This window comes from Aethalodelphis obliquidens, unplaced genomic scaffold (assembly GCF_003676395.1).
Source record: "Aethalodelphis obliquidens isolate GAN/ISIS:26980383/991018 unplaced genomic scaffold, ASM367639v1 scaffold11, whole genome shotgun sequence".
In the NCBI taxonomy this organism is placed as follows: Eukaryota; Metazoa; Chordata; class Mammalia; order Artiodactyla; family Delphinidae; genus Aethalodelphis; species Aethalodelphis obliquidens.
The window spans coordinates 23,194,904-23,212,362 of record NW_020837955.1 but is presented as its reverse complement, the minus strand read 5'-3'; positions in this window follow the sequence as shown (position 1 = coordinate 23,212,362).

Here is a 17,459-nt window from a genome sequence, read left to right as displayed (position 1 = left end):
GGAGAGGAAGCATACACAGAGATCATTTTGGTATATGCCCTTCACAAGGTTAAATCCCTTAATTAAGTCTGTACTAGCTCGTCTCTCTCCTTAGAATTTCTGTTTGAAACCTCTTCATTTTAAGTGCTGATCTAAATTTATGGATTGCTTTACTTTCCTGGATCTTTTCTAGTTCACCTCTCACTTTTTCAAGGGAAGAACAAACCAGATATACTACTGTCGTCATCACTGTTATCAGAGGCAAGAATTATAATGTGGTGCTCTTATCTGATACTTCTATGACATTCTGCAGTTTGGATATATTTTACAATACAGTACTGCCTTCAAATAGCATTGTCCACAGCTTTTCTCAAGTACAGAAACTATTGGCATAGTTGATGTGTTGATATAACTAGTAATTGCTTTCAGCTTTGTCCACAAATAGTGAAAGAAAAGAGGAACAATGCAGCAGTCATTACCAAGTACATCCTTAAAAGACCCGTCAATTCTTGAGTTTTGAGTTTTTGTAAGTCTTTCTCAGGTTTTTAGTTTTCTCTCAAGATATTCCTTGGTGATTCAGACACATGGGAAGAGTCTCAGGTGCGTGAGGTTATTTAGTCTCCTTAAAGAAGGTAGGTTGTGTATTATAAATTTATGAAGAGAAATCTATTTGTTTCTATTCTATCAAAGTGAATAACATGTTCACAACAGGTTAAGGGACAGAAAGTGTAATGGTGTAAGACTATTCCCTCTGCCAAGAATATTAAATATCTTTTATTACATATGATAAGATATTCAAAGTGCCTAATTTGTAGCCAGTTCTATAGAGTTAGGCTCTTTTAGGTGGTGAGGACAGAGACTGACTTAGGGGATGCGGTTAATTTTGAGGAAACAAAAGGAAGTCAGGATGCTTGGAAGCTACCTCAGTAACTCACTAGTGATTTCTTATTGAGAAACAACATTTACCCAGAATACCCCTGTAACTTGAAAGCCATTCTAACAACATGTCATTATCGTGACTCAGCTTGTCTTTGTGCACATGGACTGCTTCTACAGCAACACCTAATACTGGTTTTATTTACTAGTACTCACTTTGTACCAGGTACTATGTGATGCATGTTGTGTGCAATATGCAATCTTGCCGTCATATACCCTAAAACAGAACATCTGATGAGGTTGAGTTAAATGTTCGGTATGCGATGTTGAATGCCTTGTGGACTGAGTTCTTATCCCAGGAAATCTCATAAGTTAATGTCTTATCTATAGATGACTTCTTTTGGATCAGGATTTGAATCAGTAGGTAACTGTATAATTGTGGGAAAAGTATAAACCGTTTCATCCTTTAAGTCAAGGAACCTCTTTAGTTGCTTCATTGTGCAGGAGCCATATAACAAGTAGGTATAGTGAAGCTTCTTTCTATTTAGGGCAAAATGGAAAAATTGAAGCTACTATTGCCGATAGTACTAATGTTATTATTACCACAATTGCTAACAGCAGGGATTATATCAATCACCTCCACTTATGTTAAAGACTTCTTCCTTTATGTAGATGAAACTTGCTAAATTACATTTATGTCACTGTATGCCTTTAAAAGAAAATAATGTCCTTCATTCACAGTCCAAGGGAGTGGTTTTTGCTTGCTTTATGTATGTAAACAAAGAGATATGGGCTTTCAGAACTATCTTGATGGTTTACTCTAAATACCTGTCTTAATTTCAGGAGACCAGAAGGCAGGGATGGCTAAAACTGCACTTTAAGATAAAATATTACTTGGAGCAAATAGTCCCAGGGCTTTTATTTTGGAATTTGTCTACTCTGGTTCAGCACAAAAATCTTACCTTCTGAAAAAATATGTGATTGTTCTTTAAATATGTATAATTATTTGTCTTTTTTTTTTTAATTTCTTGAAAGCTTCTATTCCATTGGGTGTAAATACTACTGGGTGTAAATTGGCTATAAGGATGTATTGTATAACACAGGGAATATAGCCAGTATTTTGTAATAACTGTAAATGGAGTATAACCTTTTAAAATTATACATAAAAAAGAAACACACTTTAAAGATACAAATAGGTTAGAAGGAAAAAAGGAAGAAATAACATTCTCCCCTAGAAATCCTATCCTGAATTCATTTATGACTTTTCTCCAGTTCTCCAGTTTCCCTGTACTTACACAACTTACAAACATATAGGAGGTTTTGTAGCAACACTGAATGCTGAAGATCAGCTCTCACAGCGCAAAGTTTTCAAACGTTTTGCAAATTTCATCCAGAAGGCAACAAATGAAAACTTTAGCAATTGCTGTAATCCCTTAGAGCTAAACATGACAGCTGTTTTAACATCTGGGAAGTCATGTCTTTCATCAGCTCAGCAAAAGATCTGTAGACTGCTGAACATACCAGAAAGAAAGTGTGTGCAAGATACTGTCTTAGAGCTTCTATAAGACAAATTGATCTAACAGCTTTGCTGCTCTGAATAGTTTATAACCATGAACTGTCAGCAGGTTGAATCTAAAACCTGGGAATGTTTTCAGCTCTCCATTATTCTGAAATCCCTGCTAGGGTCTTAGATTAGGAGTGTTTAAGGCTAATAAAAGTCCTAATTGGTAGTTAGTATTAGTGATCTGAAAAAAATGTTACCTAATCAGTTGGATTCAGTGAGAGTTGATTGAAATACTACATGGGCAGGAAGAGGGAAAAGGGCTCTTAGAGGTTTTATAGAAAAAGTTATAGACTGAGAAACAATAATATACATACAGTTAAGTCTTAATAAAGCAATATGAATGGTTTTGCCCCGTTTCCATCACTGGATCACATGTGTAAATATACCTTGTAAGAGCTCATTAATTAATTCTTTCATGCCTCATGTATACTTATTGATCACTTATTATATCAATCATCTACTGTATGTCAACTTTGGGTTAAGTGCTGAAATACACTTTTCCTCCTCCCTTCATTGAACCTGATGGGGAGACAATTATTAAGCACAGAATTCCAAGCAAAGTAAACCATATGTGCAAATGTCCTTAAGTGAAAGGAACATGATGACTTGAAAGAGAGGAGAGTAGTGGTACCAAAGTGGACAGGCAAAATCAAGCAAAGACTTTGCAGGAGGCCTTAACTTTGATTTTATCCTAAGCATATCTGGAAGCTTTGGAAGCTTTAAACAGGAGAGAAAAGAAAATATGATTAGATGTTCATTTATCACAGATGATTCTGGCAACCGAATGGAGGTTGGGATGGGGGCTTGTGGGATGAGGTGGAGGATTGACTTAGAGATACAAGTGAGGAAGCTATTGCTCTGGTCAAGAAAGGAGATGATGCTGGCGGCATGACCAGGTGTGGGGATAGAGAGGAATGAATAGAAAGACTGAGGAAGTAGAATGTATGGGACTTGGATGTCCACTTGTGTTGTTGTGCTTAAGAAACAATCTAAATTATTAAATTTCTCAAATCTGTAATACTTTGAAAGCAGTACTTTTGCTGAGGGTTACTGTAAATGGCTACACTATGTTGCTAATTCCCTTGACACCTATTTTCATGTATGTGTGTATACTATATGAAATCTTGCTATGGAATATCATTTAATATCTGTCTTTCTAAAGCTTGAATAAAAGCTGATGGTTTCAATATGATGATAAAAATTGTATTTAAAACATATTTAATATGAACTTCTTCTTATTCCTGTATAGCAGAAGTAAGCAAAACATAGCCCAGGGGCCAAAGTCAGCTCATGTCATGTTTTTGTAGATAAATTTTTACTGGAACACAGACACACTCCTTTACTTTACATACTATCTATAGCTGCTTTTGAACTGTAACAGCAGTGTTGAATAGTTATGATGGAGACCGTATGGCCCACAGAGACAAAAGTATTTACTATCTAACCCTTTACAGAAAATGTTTTCTGACTCATGCTCCATCAGTACGTGAACTGATCTTATAACCTTTGTTTACTTAGTTGATTACTCCTTACTGGATATTTTACAACATAGGAAATGAATCACATTGTAGAATTGTGAATTTTTTTTTTTTAGTATACATCAAAATTCTTACTGCATTAAAGGATTTAAAAAGATGTGTTTTCTATTGAGAAATAGTTACTGCAAAAGAGAGAAGAATTACATTCTCCAGATCAGTTTTAAAAAATACAATTCCATTTAAGGGTCTCAAGAAGTGGTGAATTTGTATAAAATTTGATGTTACTTTGGATGCAAAATTTTGTCAAGGTCCATCTATCTCACATTTAAGAATTTCAAAGACCGTCTTAAATGTGGCAAATTGAAATGTTAAAATACATGTTACATACATAAGTTTACAGGTGTTTTGCTTATGAAACAGTGTATATGGTTAAATAAATGTGCAGGTTTCTTTTTCACACACCCACCACATAGCAGAGATTAGTTATATATATTTTAATATATATCTATAGCTGCTAAAGTGTTTCTGATGCTACCTAGATATCACTTAGCAAAAAAGAGGGATTTAAAAAATTTGCCTTAAAGGCTCTCATCTTGATTGCTTCTTATAAAACCATTAGCCAATGTCAAATCAATTTTACTTGTTTCCTACAAAAATAAAGTTTAGATTTGAATTAACTTTTCACCAAGTGATTTTCACAAAGCATGAAATTATCTCAGTGCTGAAGAATCTCCAATAGACATTATACCCTTGTCAAAATTTTCCTAATTAGTCATTACTCATGGTAACTGGCTCGTTTTTCCTTTGAACAACTGGAGTTATCTGTATTGAGAGAGGATGGTGCTTCTGCTCACCGATTATTACTGGAAACTGGCCCTATGACGAGTCCTCTTGTAGCCGAGAAATTCCTTGTGGAGTGTGTTAAGCATATCCTTGACAATGCCAGCAGCAATAGCCGCTTTCCCATTGGTAACAAGTGCCATGACTTAAAAGTATACCATTAGATGGTAATATGCATCCTGTACATTACACTCTATATATCAGTGACCCCATTAATTAAAAAACAGTCATCTTCACAAAGGAGAGAGGGTCTGAGTGTTCACTGTAATTTTATCTTCATCAGTAGTGTCCTTCAATGTCTTAATGCAAAATTGGTCATTTTTTTTCATACTATGAAACTAAAAAAGATATTTTACCAAAGGGATGGGGTAAAGCAAGACAAAAATAGAATTGATTTAAAAATACTGAGTGCAAAAAGTAATGAATTAGACTTTGGTAATTCTAAAGGAGACAGGTAGGTTCCTTCCTCAAACTTGAGTTCATTCTCTCTGATTGCATCAGCTCCTATTATAATTTGCTATGTTCTCATTGAAATTTAGAAGAAATGATTGCACAGTGTATCAAAAGTCTTATTAAGCAAAAGGATGTTCTCTATATTTCTATTCTTTTTTTTCGATCCTCAAAAGCCATCCCTGAGGATGCAAAAGTGAATTCAGACTTGGTCTCTGATATCAGTGACTAACACTTATCCAGAAGAAGGCAGATGGATAGGTCAGGCAGAGAGGGCCACATGTGCAAAAGCTTTCTGTGAGAAAGAGAGTACGGTGTATATTGTGCGTTGAATAAAATCCATGCTCTCCTACAAAGCTCTGTCTCATTGAGCCCCTCCCTCCCTCCTGACATTATTATTTTTCTGGATACAATAAATTTCCATCTCATAACCTTTGCATCAAAAGTTCCCTAAGCCTGGAAAGACTTTTCTCGGGTCTTAGCAAGGCAAGTGCCTTTGTAAACTTCAGGTATTTGCTTAAATATTGCTTCCTCAGTGAGCTATATCTTCATCCCTATACTAACACCTGCTTCATTATTCTGTTACCACACCTTCTTTCTTTATTTCATAATGCCTACTAAATGCCATAATTTTATTTGGTTATTAGTTCACTTATTATCTTTCTCCCCCACTAGACTTTAAGTGCCATGATGGTAGTGAGTATGCCTCTTTGATTCACAGTTGTGCTCCTAGGGCCTAACACAATGCTTGGTTCATGGTGGAAGCATAATAAGTCCTTATTAAGTGCATATTCTAAAAATCTAGTGGATAAAATTCAGTGATGGTGCTGGATAGTTCATTTGATGTCAAATAATACACACCATGAAGACCTTATTAATAAAGAATTTAAAGTTTATCTTAATCGCAATAGGGAGCCATGGATGGCTGTAAGCTGCAGAGTTAAATTATTAGGCTTCTTGGACCCTCCTCTCATCTCTTCTTCAACTTGTATATACTTGCAATTTTTTTTTCCCGTTTGTAGTCCCAGAGAAGCTTCCTGCTGTTGAAGTCTTCCATGGATTTCCAGCCAAGAATTGACTACTCCCTAATATGTGCTTCTATTATGACAGTTTTCTATTACCACAATTATTAATTTTTCTTAGGTGTGTTACCAGGAGATTCTGAGCAACTAAAAAGTAAAGAGCATTTCATTCTCTGTGTTTCACATAGTGTCTGCTATAGAGTAGGTGCTCAATAAATATTTATAAAATGAGGATTGAATATAGTAGAGAGAACTTTGGTACATTATTCTACAGGAGTGTATGGGCAGGACTACAAATTTTGGCTAAGTGGCCTTGGGCAATAGATTTTAGAACCTTTACTACTGGCATGGCATTTGTAATACCTTGTATACTACTGACTTGATGAAGATCAGCTCAGGGGGCAAGTTCATTGCCAAGAAAATCAAAGTTTTGTACTAAAGGAAAATATTACCTTATTAGCTGCCTACACAGGTAGATATAATAAAACAAAAACAAAAACTCCATTTCCTTTTCTTACTGTGCCAATAATTCTGCCCTCTTACCAACATGTGATGATATTTCCAAGATCTTTGGGTGAAGTGGGTCTAGTACATCCTAATCCACTGCTGGTATTGTAGACTCTGGTTTCTTATTTCTTTATTGAAGAGGACAAGGGCCTCTTTATTTCCATAGGTATCTGTGGTGTAGCCTACTTGTGTGTTACAGTAGTGTAACCAGAAAGTATAACCAGAAACCAGCCCAATTTTGAGTGTGCCAGGGTTACTCAGACTCATGAAAATGGTCTCTTAAGGCAGAGATTAGGAGTTGGTAGGCTATTGGGCTAACTCAGAAAAATCTGTGGTTTCTATCATATAGTCTGTAGCACAAAGACAAGCTTTATTGTTGATGGTTTATGGTACATATATACCTGCATAAAGCCTTAACCAAAGGAAGTCATTTTGTTGTGGGTTAAATCTTAAATATCACAGAGAACACATTAGAAACTAGATATTTCAATTCTCCTTCTCCTTCAGTGGATTAAAAAAATCCACTGAACTATTTTCAGTTTTTTAATTTAATTAGGAAGCCATCAGAATATGCCATATTTCTTTTTAGGAGAAGTCCTTCCAGTGAGCTGTTCTGTTTAGTAACCTAAAGAGGAAATGATTTTTTAAAATGATGCCTCCCCCCTATAGTCAGAAGGCACAATCATTTAAGGGGGGCGTTATTTTATTTCCTTTTATGTTTTACAGACTACATCGAAAACATTCAGCCACAGGGTAATTACGGTCATACAAACCTTAAAAACAATTTCAGCTTGACTTTTTAGGACAAATTCTATCCATTTTCATTATTGAAGCTGAACAGTATTCTTCCTCCTTTAAATTGGCCTTAGGAAAAAGAAAATATGTTTCTATGGTGAGTTTTGGGACACAATTTGCAAAATGTTGGCATTTGGGGTTGAGGAAACATTATTTCTTTTGTTTAATTATGTTAAAGTCATCTCTGTGTAGCTCTAGTCTCAGATCCATGATGATTAGAATGGCAAAATAACTTACATTTTATCTAAAGATTTTAAGTCATTAAAGCCCTATTTCCCCTAAATAAACACACTATTTCTGGTCTTAGAGATAAACAATAATCAAGTAAATTAAAAACAAATATTGAATGCCTCTGGGCACAAAGCAAAAGGCTTTGATAATGTCGGTGATACAAAGATAAAGGAAAGGTAGTTTCTGCCACCCAGGAGATTAGTATCAGGTTGGAAAACAGAAAAGACACAACTAATTCTGAAATAAGGTCTCCCCTGATCAGTTCTTTACTAGAGGTAGAAAAATTCATCTGTCTATTGGAATATGAGTCAGAAAGCATAAGGCTACCTATATGAACTCGTGGTACTAGTTCACAAAGAATTTTAAAATGTGAAGCCAATTTCTTCCTTTTGTCAGAAATACCTTAAGTAGGAACAGTTGCCATGGAAAATAGGGCTTCACTTCCTTCTCACAAAAGGCACCAAGTGTACTTGAAATACTTCTCATTACATAGGACATCATGAGATGTCTCTGGCCACCAAAATGATAGAACGTGTCATGCATTCATTTGGTTAAGCAGCACAGAAGCTTGACAGACTGCCTGACTTCCTCTTTTTCCCTTAACAGGGTAGGTAGAATCTCAGATAATATCTGGGAAGTTTGTGGGTAAAGACAGTTTTCTTCTTGACCTTTACAACTTTATTATTCATGTAACTCTGTAATGACAAGAAAAATACATAAAAGATACCTATTTTTGTGTGAATTAAGTTATTTCATGGTCAGTGGTAATTATGTGGACATATTTTCCTCTCACCCATAACTGACAGGGATGTTGAAGTTTGCATATTGCACCTCTAGTTAGCAAATTAAGCAATGTTACCAAAAGCTAAAATGTACTATGAAATGTTTAAAAGACCATCATCTTAATAAAATGATTCAAACCAAGCTTTCTTTTCTGAAACTTGGTTTTCTTTATGGGAATATTCACTGCAAATGGGAAAATGTCTGTGTTTATACAAAGTAAAAATCAAGAATTGTTTAAAAATACTTTCCTTAGCCAAGCCCTAAAAAATGATCCAGCAGAAGGATAAAACATCATTGACGATCATCAGAGCACCTGAGAACTCATCAGTAATGTTCATGGGTGATGAGAAATAGAAGATATTTTGAGCTGCCTTGGAGGACTTCATGTTATCATGAGACTCTAAAAAGCTCCTTTCTTGCACTATACCAAGCATAGGGTGCTGGATACCAGTCCAAAAAAACATATCCTATCTTATCCCAGTCCAATTGGGTTAACCAACTCAATTGTTAACCTAATCCATGTGGGATTAAGCAAGATTGTACACAGCAATAAAGATACTTTTTAAGAGTATAAAATTTCTTATCCAATATTTAAAACCCTTAGTGGAATAGGAGTAAGACAAGAATAAAAATAACTAACACTTAAACATTTACTCTGTGACAGGCAATTTTGTACATTCTTCACACATGTTAACGTCTAATACATGTAACAATCTTCTGAGATGAGTATTACACTCCCATTTTATGGATGAATGAAGAATCGTGGTGCTGTATAATTGCTCAGAGTCCTAGAGCTAGTAAGTGGCCAGGATTCAAACGGTTTGTCTCCATTGCTTATGCTCATAAACCACTATCATATATTACTTATGACAAAATTAGGAAAATAGTCCCTGATTGCAATTATGGGAACTATTATGTAGGCTATTTAAACAATTATGTGAGAAACAATTATGTAGGCTATTTAAATGGTCTCTTCTGTGGTTTACCTAAAATACACATTCTACCTTTCTTATTCTTTCTAGCAAGGTTGTTTGTGAGTTTTGTGGTTAAGGAGGGCTTGCCTTTATGAAAGAAAAAATTATGCTGATACTTGTTCAAACAAGAAGGCAGACTTTCTTCAAAACTATTGCAATAGGGTCAAGAGATCATACTCACTCCAAACACAGCAAAGGCAGCTGGGGATTTATAGCTGAGGAGCAGTGTGAGAGGGTCCATGGATGGAAAACTACTAAGAGGAGACAAGGTTAAGGGATTTTTGCTAAACCAAACTAACAGGGTTCTTACTAAAAGTAGGCCAAGAACTTAGACATCAAAGGTAAGGAATGAGGAGCTTGATCTGTTATTAAGGATGGAGTGGGATCTTGTTAAACTGACTTAGTAGGATTCTTGCTATGACTGACCTAGGCAGGCCAAGGATAAGGCCGAGTGGAGAAGAGTGCTCAGAGGAGCCCAAGGAAAGTTTTGGTCAAAGAGAGAGTCTTTGTGAGTCCCTCCTTTTGTTTAATAAAAGAAGAGATATTTTTCTTTCCTCTGAAATGTCCATATCATGTTGAGTCGTCTTTTGTTTACTACGGATCAGCTGAAACATCTGTTGAGACTTGGTACTGGAGGATATTTGCTGGATGGTGTGACCCATTAGGCATTTAATTAGGATTTCTATGAAAACAAAATAAAAACAAAGATTAATGACTGGAAAAGACTATAAACCCAGTTTCTGAGTCTGTAGGGCAGCCAGTTGAGAAGATTTCTAGATGTTGGGTTGGAAGTGTCTTTAGATGGTGGAATGAGGACAAAAGCATCAATAAGATTGATTTCCTGGTTTGCAGTTTGAATGTCTTTGGTGACGGCATAGACATCATTGTCACAGTCATGTTTTCTTCCCTGGAGCAGAGCGTGGAAGATGCAGGTGTTCCAGTGGATTTCTTTAGTGATCCATCCAGTACAGCAGCAAGCAGGAAGTTTGCCCATACTTGATCGTTGTGGTAATGAGTTCTTTGAAGTTTCCAGCTAGTTGTTCAGCTTTAGCTCGCAGGGCTTATTTAGATCTTGGGAGGAATATCAGCTACAAGTGAGAGTCCCAGTAAGGATATGGGAAGTTAGGTTTTAGTTCTCATTGATGCCAAGTCAGGAAAGTGGGAGAAAAATTGAAAATGTTAATTTGAAGAGTTGTAACCAGATATTAAAGGAAACTAGAAGAATTGAGAATTTATTAATGACTGACAAAGTATGCAAGATGCTAGGACCAGCCCAATTTACAGGTAGATAACCAGTAAAAAGGACAATGTAGTTTACCAAGAGGTGAAAATAGCTCAAAGACAATTATGAGGAGTAAAAACTAATAACCTGCAAAAATGTGCTGTAGTTTTCTATTGAAACATGAAATACATCTCTACAGACACCCCCTTTTTGACCAAAGGTAATCAAACAAAGATGATTTTTATTTACAAGATAAGTCTGGTCTCATGTGATGTGGTCTGATCATACAGACCTCGTTAGATATGGATTAATACATAAGTGCAGTTAAGAATGATAATTGACCTTGACCACATAGACTAAGTTTGCTTTGTTGGAACTTTTCATAAAGAATCTCAGATTAAACTTAAAAGCCTCTGGAGTCTAGGAAGAAAAAGGCAGATTTCCCCTGCAGTAGCTATGGATTTTGGTGAGTTTCTCTCTTCTAGAGGTCCCTAAAGTATCCTAAGTTTCCTGGGTCTAATCAGAAAGTGATTTTCTTTGCTCACTTGTAAAGCTGGGAACCCTATAAGCCAGACTCTAAGCAGTTTTGCTAAGAGGGTTTGTAGCACTGACCACAAAATCAGCCTTAACTCCTTAGAAGTGGCTGGTCATATTTGATTGTGAATCATCATTCTCAAATATGGCATTCCAGTCAAAGCCTTGGTTATATAACCAATCTTTACAATTATGTTCTGTTACAAGGAGGACACACTCTTATTGAACTTATGCAAATCATTACATTGCCATGAAAATGAGAACACTCAATAAGAATTTCTGGATTCTGAAGGATCAAGCAGGGGGAAAAAAGTTTAATTTCTTTCTACAAAAAATATGTCACTTTTGTGAACTATAGGTAGTTAAGAGAAATGAGAAAGGGATTACTTATATAGAGAAAATAAAACAGTAAAGAACCAGTAATGTTCCAACCAAGAGCCATAAAGAAATCATAGCCATTTTTATAAGTTTATTAAGTCTCATATAATTAATTTTTTTCTGGTTTATATTGGTTTAGCAGTTTCATGAAACCATCAGCTTCCCTACTAGAGTTTTGAAAATTCTTAGTCAATGATATGGTCTCAAAGTTAGTAAGCAATTCCATCAGAAGCTTGTACCCTGAGAACCTGTCATAGTTTTATTAAACCAACAATATTAAACTAGTCTTATTTGCCAAAGATTTATTCAAATTACATAAACTTGAAAAGCATTTGGGTTAGTTTCTATATTTCTTGTGGTCTTAAGAATATATAATTTATGTAAGTGCATATTTATCTCCAAGCCAATCAGAATAGTACTCATTTACAGGATTTTATAAATTAATGTAGTATTACCATCCAAAGGTAGACACATGTCACATATACACAACATATAAACATACATACACAAATATACATACAGATACAAATAGAGATCTAATAGCTTATTTTTTTTTTTTAAATTTATTTTTGGCTGCATTGGGTGTTCGTTGCTGCAAGCAGGCTTTCTCTAGTTGGCAGTGAGCGGGAGCTGCTCTTCGTTGAGGTGCGTGGACTTCTCATTTTTGCGGCTTCTGTTGTTGCAGAGCACGGGCTCTAGGCGCGCAGGCTTCAGTAGTTGTGGCACGTAGGCTCAGTAGTTGTGGCTTGCAGGCTCTAGAGCACAGGCTCAGAAATTGTGGTGCATGGGCTTAGTTGCTCCATGGCATGTGGGATCTTCCCGGGCCAGGGCTCAAACCCATGTCCCCTGCATTGGCAGGCGGATTCCTAACCACTGAACCACCAGGGAAGGCCAAGATCTAATAGTTTTTATTGTAAAATTTTAGCCATGAGTCAGGTAAGCACAATAATATAAAACTCACTGGTAAAATAATAAAATATAAATAAAGTAAAAAACAATTGTTGGCTCTCATCTTTGCCCCAAGTCCTGTTTTCATCAAAATTGTGTTTCTGAGAGGTGGAACAAGTTAAGGTTGCCTGCTCGATGTTAGGGCCAAAGGTTTTTACCAATATTTGTGGAGGGGAGTTCATATTTTTATTTTCTCTGATATGTAGTCACTTTAGGTATCCCTGAGTCCCCTGAGAGCTCCTGGTAGGGACAGGCACCTAAAATTCAAGTGACGGTAGGGAGTTGAGGGGCAGAGTGGGAAGGGAAAGGCCTGGCAGGGTGGACAGAAGCATGCAGGAGGTAGAAGTTTGAAGCGGGACATATCAAAGCGTTCATGGCAGCTGAAGGGATGGTCAAAGGTTATAAAAGGAGGAGGGAGAAGCAGAAGCAATGAACAAGAAGAGGTCTTAGAGAAGCCAGTTTGGGGAACACATTCAAGTTTCAAATTACCCTTAGTAAAATCATACCAACAAGAAAGGAAGTGGACAGAGTTAGTGCCTTAGTGGCAGAGCATAGAGTTGTCAGAAGTTTGTGAAGTGGATCGTTTCAGTCTACCGAGAACCTCCCACGTTCTTAACTAACTGTACCTTGCGAATAGAGAAGTCTGGGACCCACTCTAACCCAGCCTCCACAGTATACTCAGAATCTTAAGAATCAAAATTTGACTTTACAGCCTGTGCTTCAACAGGCTGTCATCCAGAGCACTGTCTAGGGATTGGACTTAACAGTGGATCCCTTATTAATCAGTCATGAGCAAAGACACAGGCTTCAAAGATACACACTTGGAGTTTTGGGTGGGAGGTCCAGGGGTCCACTGATGAACCTGATCCTGTCTGAATCACAGCACTGTAACTGAACACTTGTCAAAATGGTAAGGACATCTTCAAGACTACTGAAATAGTGGTATTGCAATACGGAAGAGAAACCAGGCTCAACTTTGACTGTAGCAAAGACAGGTAGTGACTGATAGCCAAGGAACAGGGTGAGAGATCAGTGGATGGAAAATTACTAAGAAGAGGCATCAAAGGCAGGGGGATTCTTGCTAAACTGACCCAATAGGATTTTGCTACAGGCAGGCCAAGGGCTTAACATCAAATGTTGAGGATGAAGAACTCGATCATATACTAAGGGTATCAGATATCAAAGGTAGGGGGATTCTCACTAAATTGACTTAGCAGGATTCTTGTTAATACTCTGAATTGGGAGATAGGGATTGACATATATACACTAATATGTATAAAATGGATAACTAATAGGAACCTGATGTAAAAAAAAATAAAATTCAAAAAAGACTAGGTCTTAGTTTCTTCATCTGTTCAGTGGGGCTAAAATTTATAAAGACTTCAGAGGAATGTTGTGGGGATTAAACAAGATAATACATAAAAATAATTTAGCACAGTACCTCACATATAGTGAGCATTCCATAACCCTTAACCATTGTTATTAACATCCTCCTCATGACCTGTGAGCATTATAATATTAGCGGGGCTTGGTAGGTGTTCCTCCGATGGTTGTCAGTCTGCAAACTATTACTAGCCCATGATGAAATAAGTACCGAAATTGAGAAAAAGCATTTAAGTAATTTTATAGCAATTTGCTAGTGTAATTTTATGCCAATTGAATGTGATAATAAAAAGGGCTTTTGTTTTATATGCTTTTGGGTTTTTTTTTTAATTTCATTTTTTGGAAATCCATCCTTACTGTATTTTATAAAAATAACTATCTGTAGTGGATTTGAAAGGGAAAACAAAGAACAATTTTTCTTTACTATAAATGGTTTGAGGAATGCTGGTCTAGACTTGAGATAGAAATTAGGGACCTGTTGGAATACTAATTTTCTAATTGGCCAAGAATGTGGTGGTCTGTGTTTAAAAACCACAATAACACAGCTAAAATCTGGCCTTTCCTTGTTCAGCATAGGTTTCTCTTCTCTCTTTACAGTGTTTGTTCTATCTTTCCACAGAATGTCTCTGTATACCCAGGGTAGACTGTAAGCAGTGTTCCTTAATTTTTTAAACCAATTAATTCACTTATTCAAAAACTTAAGCATTTGCTATACATGCATACAATCCTAATTATAACCATAATAATCACAGACTATTTGGTGAGGTAATACTTGGTATCTTTTTCAACCTGGCTCATGCTGTATTGTATTTTGCAAACTTAAACTCACCTGGTGAAGTGCCTTTGTGGCAAAGAAACTGTAGCTTTCCTTTCTTAAGCAGATGAGTGAATGTAATTGAGAAATGACTTGAACACTACCTACACAATCATTAAAAATGAAGTTTAGTCAATCCACTGTTATTTCTTCTCTAGAGCACTAACTCTGAGTCTGTCTTATTTTTTTTCCTCTTTACTTAATCAACTGGCAGGTATGGCATCGTGTACGCACCCTCTTAATAACTTGTTCATGGAGATATGCAATCAGAACTGCATATTGGTTAAATTTCAATTATTGTAAAACAAGATTTTAAGAAATCTAAGGAGAGGGTACTCTGAATTATGCCAATTAAGGACTTTATTAAATTTACGGTATTTAAAATATTCTGTCCTTCTCCTGAGTGATTGATATTACTTGTATCTTAGAAGGGAAACAAAGGGAAAATGATTTTTCAACGTACAATGAACTACAATTATACTAAATTATCTCCTTTCAAGAGAGGCTTTTTTTTTTTTTTCTACCTATCAGGAGCTCATGTTTTTTCCTAGGTGGTACTTTAATGTTTTTTTTTGTTTGTTTGTTTGTTTGTTTTGTGGTTGTGACCTCTCCCGTTGCGGAGCACAGGCTCCGGACGCGCGCGCAGGCTCACAGGCCCAGCTGCTCCGCGGCATGTGGGATCCTCCGGGACCGGGGCACGAACCCGTGTCCCCTGCATCGGCAGGCGGACTCTCAACCACTGAGTCACCAGGGAAGCCCTAATGTTTTTACAGTTTGTATTTTCTTAACAAATCTTTTCTGACACCAACTTGAAAACGTCTTTTGATCTCAGATTCATAATTATCCATGGAATTTTCTTAGTCCCCTTTTCACAGCACAGCAGTTTCTTACAGGAAACAGTAAAAAGCGGTATGTTTCTTAGAAAGATTCAAAGTCCTTGATGAATTTAGTGTGATTGCAGGCATTTAACAAAGCTTTTTTGTCCTTTTCATGCCATATGAGAGTAAGGCTGGTCGTATTGATTTCACTAGTGGCTTTGTGTATCTAATTATCACATGAGATAATGGCTATGAAATCAGTTTAGATATGCATTAAATGTATTCAAAATGCAGAATATTAATATGTCATCAAAGAAACTCTGGGTGGTACTTTTTTGTATTTCTTACTTGTAAGAAATATATAAATCAGTGCTGAACCAGCAATATAAGTTTGGATGACCTTGTGATCTATAAACAATACATTAGTAAGGAGATTCTGTTCAAAGGTTGGATCTTTGCTTTATTTACACTTTTATAACCTCGAAACTTCTGTCCCCAAGGCTGTAATCTGGAACTTCTTTCAAAATCAACCCTACCCCCCCCCCCCCCCCCCCCCCCCCAAATCTGGGGAAGTAAGTGTAGTATTCTTATTTATTATAAACGTTCAGCTTAACTAAACAGAAAATGCCATTTTGAGATCTATGGTTACTGAAAATTTACTTCCATTTGCCCAGGTGGGTGCCAATTCTTACCTTCTCAGGAGTATTAGTGGTTCAACTTGGGGTAAGGATATTACTGCAGAGAGCCACTTATTTGAGGACAGAAGGAAACATTTGGGGGTAGGAAATAGAATCCCATGGAAGTTTCTTTGAATGCAAATTGTTCTCTCTAATTCTGTCTTGAATGCACTTTCATTGTCTCAAGTCATGTTCTAGGCCCATGGACTTGAGGACACGGGGAAGGGGGAAGGGGAAGCTGGGACGAAGTGAAAGAGTAGCATTGACATGTATATACTACCAAGTGTAAAACAGCTAGTGGGAAGCAGCTGCATTGCACAGGGAGATCAGTGTGGTGCTTTGTGACCACCTATAGGGGTGGGATAGGGAGGGCGGGAGGGAGACTCAAGAGGGAGGGGATATGGGGATATATGTATACATATGGCTGACTCACTTTGTTGTACAGCAGAAACTAACAGAACATTGTAAAGCAATTATACTCCAATAAACATGTTAAAAAGGCCCATGTGCTCTTGAAGTTCATGTTCTAGTTGGAGAATATAGTCATTAAATAAAATAATATATATTGGTATAAGTTGGTGATGATACAATATGGGAAAAAAATCAAGCAAACTTGAGGGCACAGAATATGGGAGTCGGGCAGTGGAATGAGGGTCACTATTTTAAATTAGGTATTTAGAAAAGGGTAGGCTTTGAATATGGAGAGCTGAGAAATGTGAGGAAGGAGTAGTCTATCTCTGAAATATTCCTGGTCAGGGTAGAAGTAAATGCTCTGAGGTGGGAGTGTGCCTGGTCTCTCCCGTAAACAGACAGGAGCCCAGTGAGGTGGAACAGGGGGAGTGAGGGGAGAGTAAAAAGTATAATTGGGCAGAAGGAAATCAAATTTTGTAGGGAATTACAGGCAGAGATTTGGAGGAGGTTGATCTGGGAGGGATCTCAGTAACAAAACCTGTAAGGAAGTGAAGGAAATGGAATTTAGCAAAGGGAAAAGTTGAACCAAGATGGAATTGCAACAGAAATTCAGAAAATCATATGAGAGCTAAGTTGATCCTTTAGAGTTGTGCCAACTGAGGCAAGGAGCCCGGACCCTTGCACTTCTGCATTAGCCAGTCGTTGGATGAGAGCTGTCTCTGGGAAGGGAGTCCAACTTTGGATGAACCTACTTCTTTTGGCCAAGGGTAATTGC